We start from the raw sequence: 12,455 nt of genomic DNA, 5'->3' as shown, positions 1-12,455 counted from the left end.
TAAATAGGCAATTTGACTGTTCTGGTTCCTTTGTTCTGTATTTTTCTTACGTGGGAAGTTTTTTTGCATAATCTTCGTCCTTTTTGTAAGATTATTCTCAAGTCAACCTTGATTGTGTTGACTATGCTATTTAAGTCACACTGATTAGATGTCAAGCTTTATAAAAAAGTATTATTGAAAAAGTAGACGAAGCAAAAGAGGGCAGAGAAAGGTACCTAGGAAAGTTTTCTGATATTAAAATCAAGAAAATTCACCATTTTGTGTGCATTCTGCGGTGGCCAATATGCCATGAATGTTACATGGTCTTAGTAAAACTGTTCCCCCACCCCCACTCTCCTCTCTTTAGTATACTATGGAGCATTACTATTGAAAGTGCTGTGTACTTCATGTTTTTATGATTTTTCAGGTAATAAATATATAACTGCTTTCAGACGGCTGCCATTCCATACTGTTTGGAGCGAGCAAAAGTAGCCGATTGCAGCTTCAAATAGTTGTCGAAGAAGAAGTGGACCACGCTCCCAAGTACCCACTAAGCTACTTTCCCAGGGCCTTTCAGGTCACAGAGTTATTTGACCAGAGCTGCTTCAGCCAATTTATGTCAACAGAAGTAGAGAATATAATCTGATCAAAGGCTTTCTTGGTACACTGGGGTACAGGTTAGTCCAGTCAGCACATCATGACAGTTAAGATATAATAATAATGGCTGTAGATGGGGTTACTGAATAATTTAGTCAATGCATATAGACACACTGGAGATGTTTCGGCCTTACCTTAACTTCCATTTTAAATTACAGCTTTTTCCACATAGAACCGAAGTTGCTGTCAGACTGTAATGTTGATATATTGATACTGGGCCTGTCATTACTGCCCATGTCTGCAGACCTCCCCGTCCCATGACACCAACTCCTGACCCCTCACTTGGAACCTTAACCTCAGTACGGCGGGGTGGCTTCGCTCTGGTCAGCCTCGGCCGGCCTACAGGTACCCAACTCTCACCCCTTCTTTTGAAGGAGGCAGGCGAGGAGACATACATCCTCATTGGCGTTTGTGGAACTCCTCTCTGAATCGACCTTGTGGTTGGCCTAAATTCTCTGTTCCGGCCCTGAGATCAGAGCCTTGAGGAGGTGCAGAAGTCTAGTGTTCTCTTAGTCCACTTGAAATACAATTTTCAGAAAGGTTATTAGGGAATTATGGGCCCCCCCCCCCCCAAAAAAAAATCCCCCAGCTTTAAGAAAGAGGAGTTAAATCATGTGCCCCGGTGCGTACACACTGTTCCAGCCTCTCTTTTACATTTAAACTCAAGACATCGCTGCTGATTAGTTTCTCCTATTGAGCCGAAGGCGTGTTAAATGGCACAAGGTATGACACCCTGACTTTGGGTTTCAACTCTAATGACACTTTTTGTTTTTTCCTTTTTGCTTTTATACTCAAATAATCAGTTGTCCGCAGGTTAAAGGGTGCAACTCTTTTGCAGTCTCATGGCTCAGCAGTTCCCATTTTATACAGAACTGTCCCTCTGGACTGAAACCTTTCATTTGTTGCTCTAATGAATGCACTTTGTGAACTGAGCCTTTGTACTTTGCATAGCCAAGGTCACATTTCATTGCAGTTAACATTCCGACGCTAACTACAGCCTCCTGAGTCCATTCACATTCAGTTATAGTTCTTTCTCTTTGGAGATGTTGGGTGTGATTTGTAATGATCACAATACTTTCTGAATTTGTGTCTCTGCATTGCTTAAGATGTGTCATGGGATTATGATAGGAGTTGAAGCTGTGATTTTCTGCCTTAAGTAAAAAAAAAAAGGAAAAAAAAAGCATTCATGTATCCCCGTCTGAAAAAAGGGCACAGGATCAGTTGGTTTAGTGTCACCTTAATTTCAAGTTTTTAGTCACGCACACATCCAACTGGTTGGCTCCTACTTTGAAAGAAATTCTAACACAAGCTCCCGCCAACGTTCTGTGCCTTGCATTTTAGCATGTCGGCCACTTTCTTCTTTCATTTTTGAACCAAACTGACTGTTGCCCCGGTTGCACAAATGTTCAAACAGTGTCTGCTCCTCTACATTTAAACCCATATGGGATTAAAGTAAAGGGGATTCTCTCCTCTGACTCTTCCTCTAATCTCCTTAACAATGTGTTGCTCCTCTCTTTCTCTGTAGCTGCTGAAATTCCACCAAACATGATGACTCAACCTCCCCACTGTATCATTGTTTGTAGTGTACTTGTGCATGCCATTTTTCGTTTCTTTTTTTTTGTTTTTCACTGCAGTACTGGTTTGGAATAGAGTTAATTTCAAAGACTTGCTATTGCAAAGACAAAAAGGCCATGTTCTTCTAAATTTGTACTTATAAACCAAACCTGGACAAAAAACACAAAATCCGATTGTTGTTCTGTTTACGTGGTGGAAGGACACTTCACCAGCGCACCTGCTTGTACGTCTTCATCACAGCAACCCATGCAGATAGGTTGGTGATGTCTGGACACCTTGAATCTGATCCGCTTACTGGGGAAACAGCAGCATGGACAGCGTGTCCTAAATACCTGATTTGAGAAGAATAATCTGATTTGCATGCAGTCTGAACATGACTGATTGCACTTATAATATTACAGGAAGTATTGCGATGACAGTTTGAGGCCATTTGCTCCATGCACATACCTTTAAACCTTTGTTAACAATGTAATCACTTAACCGTTATATATTTCACACTTGCCAGGGATAATGCATCTCGTATGACCTTGTTCTATTCATATATTACAAGTGTAACTCCACACTTAATGATCAGTTTCAAAGAAAAACTCAGCAGTTGGCCTTTTATTGTTTGTTTCCTTTGTTGCGTCCACCCTCAACTTGCCATCCTACATTATGCTCTCCACCTCCAACACTATCATCAAGGACAATATGCCAATGAGACACTAAACAACTCTGTATACATTGGGCTGCCTGCCATCTCAGCTCGAGGCATGCAATGACTGAGTCAACACCCAAGTGTTTTCTTTTGTGCCAGGCTCATTTGAGTCTGTTCTTGTTGGCACGTTCATCCTGTTCAGATGATGACAGAGGTCTCTACAATGCAGATACGTACTTTATGTTTTGTTTGAAGTTCTTTATTTGTGACTAAAAAGTGTGTGCATAGAATCGCATGGTTTTGGGGGCTTAGATTGCAACAGTAATACCGAACATGTTGTGTTTTGGAGACTTCAGACGGACATCTGTCAGCAGTTGCGGGGACATGCACTTTTTGTTTTTTTTCATTCCGATTGAGGATTTGGAGTCAGCTGTTTACAGGGATGTGATCTAATGCGGGCTTGTGTTTACATGTGCCGACACGTTTGATCAGAACAGTGATGTGCAAAGGTGGTGAAGGCGAGCCATACACTACCACCTCTGAGTGGCTAGTACTCGCTGCCTTGTTAGGTTGGTGGGATGATTTGGGTAAAGAATATGGGGATCCCAGCCAATCAGTGACAGAGACGGTGAGGACCTTTGCAGAATGCAAGTTTGGGAAAAATTACACTTGAGGATGGATATCTACACCATGATTGTGTTGCTCTTAATCATGCAACAGCTTGATAGCATTACATTTAGCTGACACTTTTATCCAAAGGGACTTACAACACACCGACGGTACACCATTTGGAGCAATTTTAGGGTTCAGTGTCTTGCTCAAGGACACTTAGGCATGTGGAGCTGGGGATCGAACCACCAACCCTCCGATTAGTGTGCAACCCACTCTACCGACTGAGCCACAGTCTCCCTAGATAGCAACGTCCTACAGTGTCCAATAATTCTCAAGTCATTAAGAGTTTGTATCAAACTCGGCTTGGAAACTAACATTTTGTTGGGAGTAAAGGGAGAAACGTACATCTCCACATATTTACATTAGGACGGGGGCATGTGCTGCAATTTGCCTTTTGATCTGTGGTTGTAAAAGGGTTTAAACTTTACGCAAGTTTACGAAAAGGGAGATGGTGTGTGAGGCACTGGCAAACTCTGAAGAAGCAGCAAGTCTGTGCAAATGGGTAGGATTTTGATTGAATTGATACTGAAACTAAATGACCAACTAAGTGAATATAAGAAAATCTAGCACATCACAACTTGACAAACTGCTTCCCCCTCTGTCTATTTATGTTCTCAGTCAAAATCTAACTGGAACCTACCACCCGCTCAGATAAACATAAAGGTGAGCTAACCAGACAGAAGGCATCAATCAACCCCAACAATGATAAATTATAAATTAACACTTTTATTTTAGATTTCTTTGGTTAGTGCAGTTAACTTATGGGTACAAATCTACTCCAAAACTACTTTGCCATCCCCTAATAGCACCCAGTCCCTAACCAAGAAGACCTAACGATGCACACCTGTTGCCACTTTCCCTCGATGGAACAGCTGGTAGGCAGATCTCAAATTAAACATACAACACAGAAAAACGCCAGTAATGTACAATCCAAAAATGTTCTCCATCCTGTCTTCCAAAATCCTATAAAAAAATCAGATGGCTGTTTTCTGATTTCCCATCTTTATGGTTAATACTTGGTTACAATTTGGCACATTAAACTTCTTTGTTGCAGTAAGGGAAACATTTTTGTCATGGTGAAAGAAACCAACATTGTCTACTTTTTGTGAACAGTTGTCTCTGGGGTTAAAAATCAGCAAATTTCCCTGCCCACCCACCACCTCATATTCTAAAATTGCATCCTCATTTCAAGCAGCTGGGGTGCAGTCAGGTTGCATAACGGTAGGCGTGCATAGTGTCCTCGGGTTCTCAGTCAGATCTATGAGTCAGATCTATCCCCCCCCGCTCCTCCCTTGGCTCCAGACTCTCATCCAAATATGGTCACTTTTGGCTCAAAATGCCAGACTCAAGGCTTTAAACTAATGTGTGACATCGCAGTTGGTTGCCATTTTATTTTCGCTAAACCTGTACAGCTGAGTTAATGGAATTAGTCCATGATCATACAGTTACCCTTCAATACATTAATGATGCTCGGCACTGTCTGCTTTAATCAACAATCAAAGCCTTTGTTACCGTCGAAGAAATATTGAAACTCCGATTGCAGATTCATATACCAGCTGGCCAGATCTTCTTTCCAACTTTCATAAAAGAAAACAAAAATCTCTCTGATGTCCCATGATTACAGTAATAGCCCCATTTACATTTCACCAGAAGATTATGTAAATAGCTGGATTAAGTCCCAGTCTGCCATATTGATGTGGATGATCTTGCTGTTAAATTGTGAGCCAAATAAAGTTAAAAAGGCAACTAAGTTTTCCCATGCACCTATCCAGTCCCTTTCTGCCTATATGGTACTGATCTAGGTTAACAGAGGAATACAAATGTTCTAATGATTGCATTTCCTTAATCATTTTCTTGAAAAAAATGCATTAAATAATTTGTTTTCTAAATGTTTTTACTTTAAAAGAGCCAAGATTTGTATAAAAAAAACAAAAACCAAGCTCAAACACCCCTAATAAAAGGTAATAATCGGAAATATAACACCGACTTGTAAAACCGTGGCTACTTGATACTCAAGATATGTTCAGTCTTTTATTATTCTCTTTATGGAGACAATGATTGATGCCTGAGGCCAGTCAGCTGTTTGATACAGAATATTTATTTCCTCGGAGTGAAAGTACAATATTGCACGGTCGATTATTTTCTATGCAAAACCTCTATCTGTCATGACATAGCTGATGCATTTGTTATTATAAGGCACTGTTAATCATGGCTGAAATTACAATGTTAAGTGGCACATGTTAAGCGTCGTCTTTTACTGCAACATATTTCTGTGTAATTTCGGCTGGTTGATTACTGTTTTGATTCTGAGTCATATCATATTTGGCTCTGAAGTATCTATTTCTAGCAGGGAAATATTGATTGTTTACAAAAACACCTAGTTTCAAGAAGCAGCACCTCTTGAATCCTTAATTAGACATAGAAACCTGGTTACTCGAGGAATGTTTCAGTCCTTTGAAGTCAAAGCGCTGTGGGATGGAAGAAAATAAATAATGAAATATTTTTTTTAAAATGGAGTGCTTCTCAAAGGAATATAATACTTCAAGAGCACATATTCCCCTCTCTCTCCCATGTTCTCATGAGCCGTCTGGGACTCGCTTAACAGTATATAATTACTCCAACCTGAAGCTGTGCAATGCTGTGTGAAAGGTAAACTTGCCACAAATTCCCTGTGAGAGACCATCTTATTTTTGTTCTTTTGAAAACTGGAATTCTTTGATGATGGGAACGCCATCATCTCCACTGCAGGTATCCTGTTTTAGAAACTTCCTATCAATCAAGTGGAAATGCATGAAAGTTTATCTTGAGGCGAAGCCAGTGGGAATGAATGTATCTGGTTAAGTACAAAATTAGTATGGAATAATTGGCGAGCTCCTTGTGTAGGCAGGAAAAAGTCTTTTCACAACAATACATCCCAAAAACCTTCAGGTATGTCTGGTTTTAGACTTGCCAGTGCAATAAGGAGAAGAAGAAAAAAAAAAAAAGATCATAACACTGCACAGTATCTTGGTTACATTGGATCATTATTGTGTTTTGCTTTGGGAATCTGTTGCATATTTGAATGCTGCAATATATCCTTAAGGCCAGATTCATTATCATTCTAAGAAGGAAGTGTGAAGGGGAACTCGGTTGTCAGCTCTCACCTCCTCCTCTGGGATCCTCGGGGGTTCAGTCCTTGGCCTGAGACCTTGTTTCTTGGATTCTCATTTCAATGCCAGTACCACTCAGGTCTATTTTTCTCACTCACCTTCTAACACTCAGGTTGAGGCGCATGTCTGTGCATGCCTCGGAGACCGATGGGTGTCTGCCGACCATTTTGTACTCTGTCTTAACAAAAACGGGCTCCTCTTTTTCCAAGAAGTTCCTTATTTCTGCAAGTCTTGTGTGCCACTGTGTACTATTACACAGCACAAACAATAAGGGAGTGATTCATTGTGTAAGTATTGATCCTGAAAGGGTGATAACCATCCCACTATGATTACCCTGCTGAACCACAAGGTTGGAATCAGACAACACAGTAAATTGATAAATTAGTTTGTTTGGGTGAAGATTATAGATTAGGGTTCTTTAAAGGTTTGGTGATGTGATCAGTGATGGAAGACTCGATAACTCCTTAGTTTGATCATCAAATATTAAATTCTAACAATCAAATTCTGAGTTTTGAGAAGCTACAACCTTGAAAGTATGATATTTTTTTTTACAATGAATTAGCTACCCAAAATCTGTAACAATTGACTTACCTTATTGACAGTGGTGTGAGTCTTGTCCTGGCGTTGGTTGGTTTGTATCACAAATAGCTTTGATAGTAGGAGATAATGTCTATTTATATACATTACACTATATCTGCTTCTGAGGTCTGTTCTTTATTTTCTGTTCCTATGCCAGCGCTGGACCTTTTTAGTTACGATTGAATTTAGGGAAGGGGTCGCCAAAAGTCGCGCACTCTAGGTTTAAGTGAGGATGAAACAGAGCTCTCGAAGAACTTAAAGAATCTTCATTCCTGGTTCAGTTGGATTGATTGCCTCATTGTTTCAAGACTACTCCAAAAACGTTCCAATGGAAGTACCTACAAAGCTCTTCAACCAAACTGCCACAAACAACTTTCTGATGGAATTTGTCCTGGCCCACCGCAGGCCAACTTGCAACCACTTCCTTTTACACCCCCCCCCCCCCCCCTCAGGTCCAGGGAGGGGCGGGGGGGAGCCCTTCCAGAAGACTGAAGTTGGTCTCACCTTCAACATCTCAAATTGCTCCTCACATCCCCCCCGGCAGCCCAAGTCTGATTGTATCACATTCATAACTCTGATTATATACTGGCATGCCACACTTCCAAGGGATCCACTCCCCCACAGCCCTGTCTTGCCCACTAGAGTCTCCTCTGCCACTCGTGGACACTTTGCAATCGCTTTCCCTGTGTTGACCTGTTCATTGAGCCGATCAGTCTCGACCCGCTGTCTCCTCGGGCTTTCCAGCAGTGAGATGACCCATAAGACTTCAGAAGTCACTCACTTATCAAGAGGGTCTTTCCATCAACTTCTCCTCACCAAATCATTTCCCCTCTCCTCTCCACACACTAATTGCTCTCAAAATGTCTTCTCTCTCCCTCCTTCGCTTGTTAAAGTTCCTCTTCCACCACTTCTCACCCAAATTGTTATTCTGTGGTTTCAGGAATAGGACCAGGATAGTATGACTGGGAAACTTGTGCTACCCTTTTAATGTGCTTGTAATTTGGGTGAGGTAAGAGATAATTGCATTCTCGAACTTATTATACATGGACCCGGTCGAAAGTTGGTGTTTTTATGATATATTTTGGTTTGGCTCCAAAAGTTATGGATGAGTTAAACATGTATTCAGAAACTTTCTAATTGGTTGTAATGATCGCATGAGCATACAACTTTTTTTTAAGCCCTGCATTTATGATGCCAATATTCCAGAATATATCTTGCCCGTTTCCTTTACCTGCTGAAATAATGTTATCGTTGTTCCCAATGCAAAGTAAGTATTTTGAACCTGCCAAGGTATTCTGGAATTGAGTTCCAAAATATTGCATATTCTTCTCCAAAGTTCAAAGTAAATGCTGATCAAAATTTTTCTGAGAGATCCTTTCATTTTCTATGATCACAGTCACAGCAATATACCCGTAGCCATTCTGCAGATGGTTTGGTGCAAAGTTTAAAATCAGTATCAAGTAATAATGTAAAAAAAAAAAAAAAAAAAAAAGAACAGACCCAACATGAATATACATTTCTGTGTCCTGGCAGGTCTTGACAGTCTTTTTTTTTTTTTCTCTCTCTCTCTCTGCTTATACTTTGAAATGAAATGTGTGGAGTTGCATTCATTTTGAAGGCAGTTGCATCATTATTCAGTTAAAAAAAAGAAAAAAAGAAGATGATGTGCAGAAAAAAAGGAATGAACAAGTTACTTCAGGCTTTCGCTCTTGAAAACCAGGTATATTGAAAATAGAAATGGTTGTGTTAAAGCGTTCGGTCACATTTGAGTAACTGCAGGAGGTGGTGTGCTGTGAAAAGAGGTGGATGTGCAGGACAGAGAATACAAAGGATTTGTAATCACAGCCTTTATGTTAATTGTAATGTGAAAATAATGATAGACAGATATATAATTAGTGGGGCACAAAGTATGTGGGTAATTGCAGATTTAAAATGTTGAGATGATGCTCATATGAACATTTAATAATTACAAAAGCACACAAAAAAAGAAATAATGGGTCTGTAAGAATAAACACGTCATCCATGACGACAGTGCAAGGCAACAGATATTTTCTTGGCTTCTTTTGCACACAAAAAAAGCCATACATGGAGATAGTTTATTTAATACAGAGCTGAAATAATCTGTTATAAGGCCCCTGGGCAAAAACAAGGAGTGGCCCAGCAGCATTTAGTGATTTTGACTACTACAAAATGATTTAGGAAAATATACAAACTCTTATACCTACAAGAAGGCAGTCCTTGGGAGATTGGGGCAGTTGCTAGCTTGGTTGATGCAATTCCCTTTTAATAAAGACCATGTTTTCATGATTTCATTATAGCTCTTATGGAGGGTTGCTTTTTTATGTTGTTCTTTTTCCCCGGCTTTGCTGAGTTCTTGCAGCAAAACAGATTGCATGCACAGATTATGCAATATGCTGTTCATAACCTCAATCATTTATCATGCAGAATACCAACAAAGTTCTTTTAGCTCCTGTCATGTACAGTAAAACAGGGACACACTATTGTAATATATTTTTTCCATTCTATTAAATCACTATAATGGGAAATGGGAAGTCACAATGTGTCCATGCTGTAAACCCACCACAGAGTCTCTATTTATATGCAAGCATTACATAAGTTGTGCATGTGGTGGTCATGTAAAACAAGGCCTGAAGTCATTTTCATATTTCTCTGAAAGGAGTAAAAGCTTCATTAACAAATGCTTTGATTAGAATCAGAAAGGTCAAGAAGCCATTGAAGAATACTTATTGAAATTAAGTTACACTTTTCCCATATGTTTTATTATTTTCTGAACAGGAAGGATGATGAAGTAATAGTTGACAGCAAGAAGCTTACGGCGACTAATTTAGTGGGCATTCAATCTCGTTGTATAACTTAATCATTTGCGGGGCTTTTTCACGAGGCTCTACACTCATCAAAATCTCTCTGGTAAAAATGTTAGTTAAGTACAGCAGAATAGAATACACACAATACGACAGAACTGTGTTCTGTCACCGTTATTGTTCATTGTTTTTACCAGCCATAAGGACATTGTCAGGCACACTGGGGTGCAGAAAGGAGTCAAAAGCTAATGTGAGCCATTGTGATTGCGCCGAAAAGAAAACTGAGAGAAAGTATGGCATTTAGCTGGATCTTTTGGGGGGAGCGTTTGAAAAATACAACAGCTCAACAATATCTCGGCAGCAATAGAACCTCACAGAATGTGCTTGGGGGGTATCAAACGAATGAGGCTGCATTTAATTTTCTTTGAGGTGGCCCTAGCAATAAAGTGTGGCTCATGGTGATAAGCAAAGAAGAGCTGAAGCACATCATTTCAGTTATGTAAACCATTGGAGGGATACAGCGGGCATTCTCCTACACAGTGTGTGTTCTGTGCAGGTGCAGTACATTAAAGCAATTTCTTTGCTTTCGTAAGCTATGTAATTAATTTCCCTCGTCCATCTGAATAATATTTAAGACGTCTTTTTTCAAGGAAGATCTAATAAACCAGCTGGGAGGGTTGGTGGTTTATATTTCTTTCTGTTTTGGTCTCTTTTAGGGCATCTTTAAATGAAATCAAGAGAAAACATACCTGAGATATTTTACCGCAACAGGCTGGAGGTGGTGCCCTAACCCTGCTCTGTCACAACCATTTATTTTAACTATCATGAGCAGGTCGGTCCGCACTCTACTGGCACTTACCCAATGAAGTCTCTCCTTCACCACTGCTTGACCTTGATACTGTAAAGTAACTAAGCCCTCCCAGAAGTCTGTTTTGTCAGTCACTAGTCATCCTCATCTCCATCCTTAATCTGGAGTAGCAGTTATTCCCCAAATCCCATCACAGCCTTCAACCAGAAGCCGCCAGCTCCCAACACTGAGTCAAGTGGAGACAAAATACTTTCTGACAATGGGAGAAAAGAGGGGGAGGCCGGGCGCAAGTTGAAAGCTGTCAGCCAGCCATCAAATACAGTTCACATCAAATGTGTGACCGTGTTTTAGGCAGATCTCTGGCACAGTATCTCTGCTGCGGTGTCATCATGAAGACAAAATAACCTCCACTTTTGTTTTCAGCATGGTCTGCTATTTATCTATTTATTGTTTGTGGCAGATATGAGGTCTTTGTTGCCTCACTTACGGAATACATTATTCCATTATGGCATTAACCCTGCTTAAAGTCTCCTCAATTAAGGTATCCTCGACTGTATCAGGGAGCGCCAGGAGTAGGGAAACGGCACACTATATTTGGACGGTGATAATAATAACAAGATGTTTAATTGTGTTACCTTAAATGCATAATGATGTGTTATTAATTTCCAGAGCAATTTTGTGAACTTATGAACCATATCGGGAGCGCAGAAGCATAAAAATGGGTCAGCAAAAGCTGAGGTACTGGGGCATAAGGATTAATCACAAGTTGCATTTTAATAAGGTGCAACACGTTGCCTTTAATTATTCATGCATTTCACTTGGGTGTACGTGTGTGTGTGTGTGTGTGTGTGTGTGTGTGTGCGTGTGTGTGTGTGTGTGTGTGTGTGTATGTGTGCGCATGTACAGTATACTAACACAAAGACAACTATTTTGCCAGGGCTATAAACAAAACTAATGTTCTACAACCATGCTGGGTGCCTATAATTAGGCACCGCGGTCCTATTAAACTAGAACGTAGAATTTTGGTGTAAGCCCGCCATTGGCTGGCTTTTCAGCCAACACTCTTTTTCCTTTCAGTAATCTTCCCGTTATCATTTCCAGAAATCTCCATCGCTACGGGAGATGACAACAACAACCCCCAAGTGGGCAACCAACACAATGTAAATGACACGTTTTGATACAGATTTGGTTCATGGAATAAGGCAGGCCTGCTTGGTTCTTTTTTGGATATGGCCATTTTTATGTCATGGCTAACCTTCTCACTTGCAAATGTTCCACCAAAACAAGTCCCTGCCTAACTCTGGCAGGATCCAGGGCATGGCATCTCCCAAGATGATCGTGATTGGTTTAAAGAAATACAAACAAGTCAGAGTAATTATTTGTACCTTTAGCAGAGTGAAATGTGGGTGCACACAGGCCATCCTCCAGTGCTGACACAGCATGGCTATGTGAGACTTGGATGACATTGCGAATCCCACGAGTCACACCGCGAGTATCGTTAATTGACATTTTAAGAAACCATCATGTCATCAATAAAGAAACAAATAGTACGTTGCAAAGCAAGGTCTAAAATATAT

Source organism: Embiotoca jacksoni, unplaced genomic scaffold (assembly GCF_022577435.1).
Source record: "Embiotoca jacksoni isolate LCO1_2020_lvr unplaced genomic scaffold, fEmbJac1.0.p SCAF_38, whole genome shotgun sequence".
NCBI classification, from domain to species: domain Eukaryota; kingdom Metazoa; phylum Chordata; class Actinopteri; family Embiotocidae; genus Embiotoca; species Embiotoca jacksoni.
This window is presented reverse-complemented; position numbering follows the sequence as displayed.